Genomic DNA, 11679 nt, shown 5'->3' on the forward strand with positions numbered 1-11679 from the left:
TTCTGGGGCAACTGGAAAAATCCCACTGGATCTGTTGTCCCAAGGACCACTGCCCCAATCTCTGCAGATAAAAGAAGACTCAAAAGATGGGTCCAAGCAAAGTGTGCAGGCAATATTCCTTCTCCCAGAAGTATCTAAGAATACTAGAAGATTGGCTCCAATCTTTGGTAACTTCTATATTTTTATAAGCTTGTATATTTTTGTCTGGTTGGACCCCCAACTATAGTTGTAACTAGAGGAACGAATTATCTTCATATTCCTTGATCCCTGAAAGTTTACTTGTAATTGAGAATAATAAACCCTCATTCTACCTGCATTCATCTATGTTGTTACACTGGGCAGGTAACACTTGCTTTTTTGTCATTTGCAATTCTTCTTTCATGCCAAGACTGTTCTTTCGCTCTAATCAAGTGGGTGATGTCCCATCATCATCCACTAGTTCCATGGTTTCCTGGAGAAGGACTCGCTTGACTCAACACTCTGATTTGGCCCAAGGTACATAAAATCATTGCAGAAGATACTTGGATTAGTTCTCTCAACTTCTGTTGCATTCTCAGGAAAACATATTCTGACTTCTCTCTCCTCCCCCTTTCTGACCTTTAGTCAGTGCCTTCCACCGGCCAAATGCTTCAGGAAGCCAGAAGGTGAGAGAGCACCAGGAATCATGCCCATAAGGGTCAGCCTCCTGAGGCCCAGAGCAGAAGGCCGGGGGTGGGGGGATGGATTGAGGGGTTACAGCTGGGGAGGAATAGAGTGTAACCAGCACAGATGTCCCTTCTACTAGAGAAGCACGAAGAATCCAGGTTATTCCAGACCATTAAGGAAGAGCCCATTGGCTTGTAGATTACACTAGTCACCGTCATTTGCCCCTTGTCCAAAGCCTTGTGGTTCCTTGGAGGTGGGGCTTCCTCGGCTTCATCCTGTGCTATGGGGCTCCTGCCCAGGCGGGGCACCCTGACCGCTCCCCCAGCTCCATTTTCCTCAGGTTTGCCCTGTGAATGTTCCTCTCTGAGCTCCTGCCAACTCTCCAGGGAAAGCAAAGGCATGGAGGACGGGTCCTGCCATTCTAGGGTCTACAAATAAAATAAAACAAAACTAGCTAACCCTTTTCAGTCAGTTTGGGAATAAACTTTTAGTAAAATTGGTCATGGTAAAGTTTATTTACCACATTTTAAAAGGAATTGATTCCTTGTGACAAAAATCTAGAAATTCAGAGTTTACCTACTGTCGCTTATTTCTACTAAGTCAAAATTTCCAGATTTTACAAGATTCTTCTGTCAGTTCTACAAAATCTCTAACAAATGTTTTTTCTTGTGTGTAGAATTAATTGTTGCCAGTATTTTGTGTTGATTGTTTCTGATGGTGATATTATAATTTGGATGAAAAACTGATACTTTGTATTTATTTCTTTAATAATCTTTGAGAAAGTGTGTACAGGTTTGCCCAGGAATTTCAGGGCTGCAATATTCCTGATGATTGGTCTAATATTTTACTAATTCGGTTTCTGCCTATTCTTATCTTCCCTTTTCTGGCAATGTTCTAATTATCTATTAAAAAACATGCCTATATATATGTGTATAGATAGATAGGTATAGACCCTGACTTTTACCCATAAACATTTTATCATGAGCATTTCCTCAAACTATGCTATAGTCTGCCAAAATGTGATCTTAGTGGCTGTGTAATATTCCACCTAAAGGAAACACCCTAACTTCTTCAGGAGGCCCCTATTTTTGGACTCTGAGTTATATCCAATTTGTCCATATTATTAATAACACTTGGAAAATATTCTTATTTGTAACTCTGCATGTCTGATTGTTCCACTAAAACTATTCCTAGAAGTATAATCAGTGGATCAAACGATGTGAAATTTTAAAGCTTCTTGAATCATTTTTCCAAAAGATTTTCTTTGGGAAATAATTCAAACACAGAGAAAAGGGGAGAAAAACACCCAGCGTTATACATCATAGAGTATTACTGTATTATTTTTCCCTGAAAAATGTTTAAAGTTGATATTAGAAAATGCTCACTTAATCATAAAAATAAAAATCAGTGCAAACTTTACATTCAACAGCAAAATTCTCATAAAATAGACATTTCTCCAAAGAAGCCATAGAGATGGTCAAGAGGCATATGAAAAGATGCTTAGCATCACTAATTATTAGAGAAATGCAAATCAAAACTACAGTGAGGTATCGCCTTATACCAGTTAGAATGGCCATCATCAAAGAAGTCTACAAACAATAAATGCTGGAGAGGGTGTGGAGAAAAGGGAACCCTCCTCCACTGTTGGTGGGAATGTAAATTGGTGCAGCAACTATGGAGAACAGTATGGAGATTCCTTAGAAAACTAAAAATAGAGCTATCATATGATCCAGCAATCGCACCCCTGGGCCTATATCCTGAGAAAACCATAATTTGAAAGGATACATGCACCACAGCGTTCACTGAAGCACCATTTACAATATCCAGGACATGGAAGCAACCTAAATGTCCATCAACAGAGTAATGGATAAAAAAGATGTGGTACACCTATAAAATGGAACATTACTCAGCCATAAAGAAAAATGAAATAATGCCATTTACAGCAACATCGATGGACCTACAGATTATCATACTAAGTGAAGTAAGTCAGACAGAGAAAGACAAATACCATATGATATCGCTTATATGTGGAATCTTTAAAAAGGGTACAAATGAACTTATCTACAGATAATAGAGTTACAGATGTAGAAAACAAACTCATGGCTACCAGGGGGTGAGGGATAAATTGGGAGATTGGGACTGACATGTACACACTACTATATATAAAATAGATAACTAATATGAACCTACCATATAGCACAGGGAACTCTACTCAATACTCTGTAATGGCGTATATGGGAATAGAATCTAAACAAGGGTAGAGATTGGTGTTTTTATAACTGACTCGCTTTGCTGTACAGCAGAAACTACCACAACATTGTAAATCAACTATACCCCAATAAAAATTAATTACTTAAAAAAATGGCCATGATTCTGTAACCCAACTGCCAGCTTGCCCCCCAACCACCACTCATCGCTCCTCCTGACGTCCTGGCGTGGCTTGCCTGCCGAGAAGTGGGGGTTGCTCAGTCTTGAGTCTGCGCCTGTGCCATCCTCTCAGCTGTCCTCACTTCTCCAGCCTCTTCCTGCCCATCTGCTGGTCGCCTTCAATGGCTGGAGGGTGGGTGTGGGAGGGAGCACACCTCCCTTTATGCTCTACTCTTCCATTTTTTCTTAATGTCCTAATTCTTTTATTCCCTTTTGAAATTGCTATCTTTGCCTTCTCCTCCCTGTTTATTTTTTTCTCTATAGCCCTTATCAACATTTAAATATACTATCTTTTTTGGGGGGGGGTCTGTATAACAAAATGATCTAAAGCAACAAACACCAGATCCTGTTTTTTTTTAATTGAAGTATAGTTGATTTACAATATTGTGTTAATTACTGCTGTACAGCAAAGTGATTCAGTTATACAATATATACATTATTTTTAAAACAGTTTTTTCCATTATGGTTTATCCTAGGATATTGAATATAGTTCTCTGTGCTGTAGAGTAGGACCTTGTTGTTTATCCATTCTGTATATAAAAGCTTGCATCTGCTAATCCCAGCCTCCCATGCCATCCCTCCCCCTTGGCAACCACCAGTCTGTTCTCTATATCCGTGATTCTGTTTCTGTTTCATAGATAGGTTCATTTGTGTTATATTTTAGATTCCACAAGATAGGTTCATTTGTGTTATATTTTAGATTTCACATTAAGTGATATCGTATGGTATTTGTCTTTCTCTTCCTGACTTACTTCACTTAGTGTGATAATCTCTAATTGCAAGAGCTTGTTTTCTAAATCCCATTTCTTACAAAAAGGAACCAGGACTCCTTGAAGAAATATTTGAAGCTAGGCCTGGGACTGGGGGAGTCTGAGGTGAGCCTGGGATATCATCTTGTTTTACCAGAAATCAAGGAAGAATTCAGTGAAGGATAAATCGGGTCAAAGGACACAGGATTTGCTTTTCTGTATTTATTGTATACCTCAATAACACTTACCAAAACCCCCAAAAAACCAACAAACACATGGTCTGGAAGAGGCTCCCACTGCCCCAAAATGGGTCAGTTTGTCAAAAAGAATAATGACAATAGTAAGTCATAATAGTAAAAAATTTGCAATTTTTCATGAGTCCATATAAAATTCAAAAGCAAAAAGAAAGAAAAGGCTGAAGAAGGCAAGTTCTTATTTACAAATGTCAGCGAATAAATTTAGAAAGAATGGTAGAATTTTAAACAGCACCCCTAAGTGATCATTAGATAGATGATAAAACAATGAGATAAAATGTTGTGGGAACAGGATGTTATACACAAAAACCCTTATCCCACAGATTACTTACAGATTACATAGGTTAATTACTAATTAGATAGGGGAAGATGTGGTTTTAGAATTGAGAGACTGGTTGGTTCCTTATCCAAGTGATCTAATTTAACAGCACCAACAGTGAGAAAACCTGACATTTTGGAATTCCTGACGTGGTACAGTAAGAAATATTCAATATCTTCTATTTATACTCTTACCGAAAGAATTTGGCTTGAATCTCATCACAAGGAAACCATCAGACAAATGCAGAATGTGGTTAATTTAAGAATCTGGCCCAGATTCTTAAAAAAACAGTCAATTATCATGAAAAGGAAGAAAAGGCAAGGGATAAGTTTTAGACTAAAAGAAACTAACATTTAATAGCTTCAGTGTGTGAACCAAGTTGGATCTGGGGTGGGGCAGTACTTTAGATGACATCTTGGAGACAGTTGGGGAATATGAAAATGATTTCTCTCTTAGATGACATTATTGAATTATTTTTGTAGTTATGAGAATGGTATTGTGGTCATGCAAGAGAATGTCAGTCTTAAGAGAAGAATGCTGAAGTATTTAGGAATGAAGTGACGTAACATCTGCAACTTACTTTCAAATCATCCAGAAGTTTTATATACATACTTATATACACATACAGATAGATATATACATATGGTTAATGAAAACCTGGCAAAACACTAACCACAGATGGAGTTAGGCAACTGTATGCAGATGTTTGATGCTAGCTAGAGAATATTGAAATGTTGAGCGCTTGTGGGAAATACAACTAGTCCCACAGTTCTTGGGAAAGCAAAGAAAACAAAGTAATAGGTAAACTTTCCATGGGAGATGCTCTCAGGATACTTCCCAGGTCCCAGACTAGCTCCCTGTCCTGAGAACTCAGCTTCCTTGCAGGCGCCTATACAGTGGGAACTTCCACAACCTTCTAGAGAAGATCCATCCCCAGCTCCAGCCTTGCTTTTGAAGCCCTCACCGCAGGCCTTGGGCTCTCCAGGTTACAACCAGCAGTGGCTCTCAGACGCCCTGCCTCAGGGCTTGCTGTGAAGGCCTAGGAGGACACTCAGCCCCTGCCCAGGAGCGGTGGAGCTAATGCCCCTGGGGGCAACCCAAGCCTCAGGAAGGTGGAAACCTGTGGACAGATGTCCCCATCTTCCTGTGAGGCCTTTCTGAGGCATTTTCCCCCAGGCTCTTCAGAGGCTCCCAGGTGGATGAAGCTCCACTCGCCTACAGCAAGTACAGCTCAAAATATAGCCTCTGTTGACTTTTCTCCCTTCCCTGCCTCTGCCCAGTCTCCTGCATCTGCTTCCCGAGACACTCTTTCCAAATAAACTACCTGCACCTATGAAACTGCATTTTGGGGAACCCAGACCAAGTTACCTACTCTGGGTGTTGGATTTATTTCCTCACCCACCGGTACATTCCTATCCCATTGGTACATTCGTATTGTATAATAACCACTTTAGCATGCTTCCGAAAGTCTGATTTAATCAAACTATACCAATATCAAGTTGCAGAGGACGAGCTGTCAGTCCTGTTGGGCTCTTAGCCAACCGCTTCCTAGCTGTCCATCTGTGAACCCTTATACCCTGGCTTCAGTCACTGACCGTCCCCTGATATTTGCTTTAGCAAGATGGTTTTGGATGAAGGAAACTCCACTAACTACTATTTTATATTGAATTTTCAAGCAACTTTCAGGTTCCACAAGTTACATTTTTTCCTTCGGCCGCGGGTCTAAGAAAGGACAACAGAGCAAAGAGGAATGGACCGTCCTCTTCTTGGTAACAAAACCAGTAACTACTGGAACCCCAGGCCTCCCTCTAGTCCCACACCACTGCTGGCCTCAGCGAAACCCTGAGGCCTGAGCACTGCAGCTGAGTCTCCAGGCCCCACCGTCTGATCATGCTCGCTCAGCGACCGCGTGCAGGCTGAGGCACCATGGCTCGGTTTCCCTCAGAAATATTTTTTATTTTAGAATTCTGAAGAGTACAGTTAACACAATGCTCATATCACATTAGCCGTTATGTGATGGCACAGAGTCAGCTGTGCCCCTGTGGCCAGTGAGGGTCACTGTGTTGTTTCCTCATCTTCCCAAGTGCTGACCAATCTGTTTATTCCACTGCTGTGGCCCTGTTTTCTGCCATTGCCGTGTGTTCATCTGAGTGGTTTTGATCCATGTTGGTTGACAAAAGGCACTCAAGTGATGTTGCTGTACGTGCCCACCAGGTGCATGCCAGGGCCACTTGAAATGCAAGTGAAAATGTAAGTTTCATGGCACATTTATGGAGCTACTAGAGTGATGAGTTAGCATAAAATCAGAAATATACGATTGTTGGAAGTTGGACTTTTAAAACATTTTTATTGTATATTGGAGTATAGTTGATTACCAATGTTGTGTTAGTTTCAGGTGTACAGCAAAGTGGAAGTAGTTTCACTTTTGAGGGGGATTCTCATTCATCATACAACCTGTGAAGAAGTGACTAGCAGATGTCTGGATAGTAACCGGAAGAAGCTATGGGGATGTACGTCCTTACTGCAGGGGATTTCAAGTGAAGGAGATACTGGGGAAGCACCTATGCTCCAGTGACCAATTTAGCAAGCACTCTCACTTCCAGCAGAGCAGTGCCTGGCTTAAAGGGATGTTTCCTGTAGTCAGAGCACATCCGTTGTCTGTCCTGACCTGCCAGGAATGACTCATCACCTCTTGCTGATGACCCCGCCCACCAGGTCAGCACCTCCTCACTCAGAAGGGCTCCACCCCCGCTGGCAGGCACCTTAAGTGGTCTCTAAACCAGCGAACTTCCTGCCTTTCTAACCTCTTTCTTTCTTTCACGCTTCCATAAAAGGATTTTGAAAAATTCTCCATACCTTTAAGTTGATATCTAATACTTTTCAATTTAGGTTTAAATAGTTGCAAAGGAAGTAATTTCCTAGGTACTGTAAATATTGACAGGATTTATTGACTCTGACGCCTGAGTCAAATAAGTGTGTTGTTGATCTTCCAGTTATGTGGTATCTTTTCGTTATTTATTTCTAATTTATTTGCACTGTAGTCAAAGAGTATTATCAGTCCTTTGACATTCCTTGAGATTTGCTTTCTGACTTTTCATACAGTAATTTTTCTTAAATGTTACGAATGTGATTGTAAAGAATATATCTTCAGGCAAATACATAGAGACAGAAAAGTAGATGAGGAGTTGCCAGGGGCTGGGTGGAGGGAGGAGTAGATAATGACCACTAATGATTATAGGGTGTTTTGGGAGAGGTTATAAAAATGTTCTGGGGCTTCCCTGGTGGTGCAGTGGTTGAGAGTCTGCCTGCCGATGCAGGGCACGCGGGTTCGTGCCCTGGTCCGGGAAGATCACACATGCTGCGGAGCGGTTGGGCCCGTGAGCCATGGCCGCTGAGCCTGCGCGTCCGGAGCCTGTGCTCCGCAACGGGAGACGCCACAGCAGTGAGAGGCCCGCGTACCAGGAAAAAAAAAGTTCTGGAGTTAAATAATTGGTGATGTTTGCATGATTTTGCGAATATACTAAAAGCTACTAAATTTATGCTTTATAAGGGTGGATTTTATGTCCGTGAATTATATTTCAATTAAAAATATATTTTTTTCAATTATGGATGTAAGCTTGTTAATTATTTTTCAAATCTTCTATTACCTTCTGATTTCATGATCTAGCAAATCTTAATTTGTGATCATCATGACACAAACACAAAAGAAACTTCGCTGATTACAGTTGCAGAATGCTAGTGAATCACCTCATTATTTTGAAAAGTGGTACATTGAAAATGATACATAAAGGAAGAAATCAAACAGTTGACCTACTTTTCCTCTATGAACTATACCAGTGGGTAACCAGATAATAGAAGAGGGTGGTTTCTTTCTGTGGATGTAGTTTAGCTAACAGATAAAGAAGGAAAGACTGAATCAGAATGCCACCTTTTCACAACTGGTGATGAATGAAGGGAACTAGGCTTTGAATATTTAAATAGTAAATGGCAGATAACTTCAGAGAGAGAGAGAGACAGAAAAAGAGATGGAGAAAGAGAGATAACCTCCTGGAAGTAGACAGCACCACCTGTGAAGAAGTTTTCCAATAAAAGGTGGATCAAACCCCCATTACCAGTTTGTAGGAAACACAGAGGCAGAGAAATAGGTTCAATGACATCTCAGGATTCAATCAGAAAAATCCATACTATGGTAAACTCTACAGGACAAATGACTTGGTTTCTTCAACAAGCAAATTGCAGGGAAAAAAATAATGTAGAAGGGGAAGTTATAGATTTAAGAGATATGTCAACCAATCCGAGTGTGTAGACCTTATTTGGATCCTATTAATTCAAATAAACCGAAAACAGATTTATGACATTTATGAGATCAATGGACATTTAAACATTGACTGGATATTTGATGCTACTGGAAAACTAACTCTTTCTTAGGTATGAGATTGGTGATGTGGCTATGTTTAAAAAAGAGTTCTGATCATTCAGAGAGTCATACTAAACATTTCTAGATGAAATAATGTAACAATTAGGATTTGCTTTAAAATAATATGAGAGAGGGGAAAGTGGATGTTGAAATAAGATGGGCCATGAATTGATAATTGTTGTAGTTGAGCAATGGGTCCATGGGTGTTCACTATATTATTCTCTCTACTTTGTATATGTTTAACCTTTTAAATAATATTTTTAAAAAATAAAAAAATCATTTTTATGTAGGAGTCTTATTACTATTCTCTGGCCTGATCTTAAGTAAACTTAGTGTCCCTATGTCTCTCTTATAAAAAGGAAGATAATATTTACACTCACTTATCAAATATGACTGCTGTGAATCTTAAAAAGTATTCATGTAATAATGGCCTTGAAGAGCTCTGAGCCATCTGGAGTAGGCCAGGCATGTGACTTCTGTATTTATTCAGACTTTTCTAATGAGTGACTAAAGATGACATCCTAGGAGCTGCGACTTGCCATGGAGCTCTAGGCTGGAGTTCAGACCAGGCCCTGTGGGTGTATGCCTCTGAAGACCAGCCCGTGCCTGTTCTTCCTTGGGACAGCCAGCCTTATTGTCCATGTCCCTGTCTCTCTTCCTTCCCAGCAAAACCAGACAGAGTTGAGGCCTGAAAAGGTAGCTTTTCGAAGGCACTTCTGACCACAGAGTTTCAACCAGTTTCTTAGATTTGAAAAGGCTAAGCCTGGGGGTAGGGTCAGCCCGGTTGGGAGAGCGAGGACATTAAAACAGCACCACTCCTGGTCTCTCTCTCTCTCTCAGGTGTTTTTGGACTTCTCCAGTCTTCCTCACGGTCTTTGTGTCTGTCATGATGACACATAACTTTTTTTTTTTTTTTTTTTTTTTGCGGTACGCGGGCCTCTCACTGTTGTGGCCTCTCCCGCTGCGGAGCACAGGCTCCGGATGCGCAGGCTCAGTGGCCATGGCTCACGGGCCCAGCCGCTCCGTGGCATGTGGGATCTTCCCGGACCGGGGCACGAACCCGTGTCCCCTGCATCGGCAGGCGGACCCTCAACCACTGCGCCACCAGGGAAGCCCCGACACATAACTTTTTTTTTTTTTTTTAAAAAGAAGATGTTGGGGGTAGGAGTTTTTATTAATTAATTAATTTATTTTTGCTGTGTTGCATCTTCGTTTCTGTGCGAGGGCTTTCTCTAGTTGTGGCAAGCGGGGGCCACTCTTCATTGCGGTGCGCGGCCCTCTCACTATCGCGGCCTCTTGTTGCGGAGCACAGGCTCCAGACGCGCAGGCTCAGTAGTCGTGGCTCACGGGCCTAGTTGCTCCGCGGCATGTGGGATCCTCCCAGACCAGGGCTCGAACCCGTGTCCCCTGCATTAGCAGGCAGATTCTCAACCACTGCGCCACCAGGGAAGCCCCCGACACATAACTTTTAAGAAGATGCCACTGCCTGAGCGTCCCTCCCTGGTTTCGCTTCTGACCCAAATAGAATCAGCTCAGAATGCTGGTTCCATGGCACACCTAACAGGTCTGAAAGGACCCCTGGCACTTGAAGGACACTCCCCTTGACTCGCTGGGAACCCATCCTTAGGGAACAGAATGAACGGGAGCACTGTGTGGGGAGTGAGAGGCTCTGCTTTCCCCCAGGATGAAAGAGTAGGGGGTGAGGAGGAAGGTGGCACCAGGACAGAGACCTCCTTGATTCTCATCACGTTTGCTGTAGGTTCAATGCCGGCTTTACGATGGGAAAATAGATGCCCTGAGCCGAGAGGATAGTCAGGAGGCACTGAGGGAGGGTGTCAGGGTCTCTCAGAACCTGCCTGGGTCTCTGACTGCACCGGGGGGACCTGTTCTGCCATCTGAGGAGGACCTTCTCTTCAGTATAAAGAATAAGTGACCACAGCTGGCAACAGAGTCACCTAGAAGGACACAACTTTATTCAGGCACTTCCCACCCTTTCTGGAACAGGAGGGACCTACTGACAAGTGAATAAACACATTTAAATACTACTTTAAGGAGGCTGAAGGTCCAATTTCAGACCGCTCCACGGTGCAGCTGTCAGATTTAGTAATAAAAGTGCAGGGTGCCCAGCTGAATTTCAGTTTTATATAGACGATGCCTATTTTTGTTTTTTTTTTTAGTGTAAGTGTGTCTTATGCAATATTTGGGACATAAGTATACTAAAAACTTGGCTGTTTATCTGATATTTAAATTTAACTGAATGTTCTGTATCTTACCTGGCAACCCTACTCCATGCACAACGTTTTAGTTTTTTCACTTTTCAATTCAGTTGTGACCAAGTGACAGAAGAGACAGTGGATGAGCCATAGCGGTATTTTTTGGATTGATGAAAAGGGATGAGGTATAGTCTTGGTTCATAATGGGGGAAGCATTTTTCTTCCTAGAAATTTTTAAAATAAGTTTTCAAATTGACCTATTTTCATCTCCATTTTATACACGTTGCCAGCTTGCCGCATTTTACCAATTTATTTCATCCCTTGAAACGCCCTGAGCAATGTCTGCAGCGTAAGGAGTTCCCAGAGCCTCACAGAACGGGGTCGGCGCCATGGAGCTTGCAGTTCAGCTCAGCGGAAGTGCTGGAAACCTACACTAAATGTTCACAGAAGACGAGGCCTGAGCGGGCTGCGTGAGCGGCGAGGTAGAAGCTCAGCATCCCTCCAGGTGCAGCCCCGCCCCGCGGCGCCGGCCGAAAGCGGCTCCAGGTGAGGCCTCCGCGCTGACGCCGGAAGCGCTCCTGCTCCCACTTCCGGCGTAGCGCAGACCCTCCGTCTCCCGGCCCGGACCCTGGCTGCTTCCACATGGAGACTGGAA

The sequence above is a fragment of the Mesoplodon densirostris genome, chromosome 9 (genome assembly GCF_025265405.1).
Source record: "Mesoplodon densirostris isolate mMesDen1 chromosome 9, mMesDen1 primary haplotype, whole genome shotgun sequence".
Taxonomy (NCBI): domain Eukaryota; kingdom Metazoa; phylum Chordata; class Mammalia; order Artiodactyla; family Ziphiidae; genus Mesoplodon; species Mesoplodon densirostris.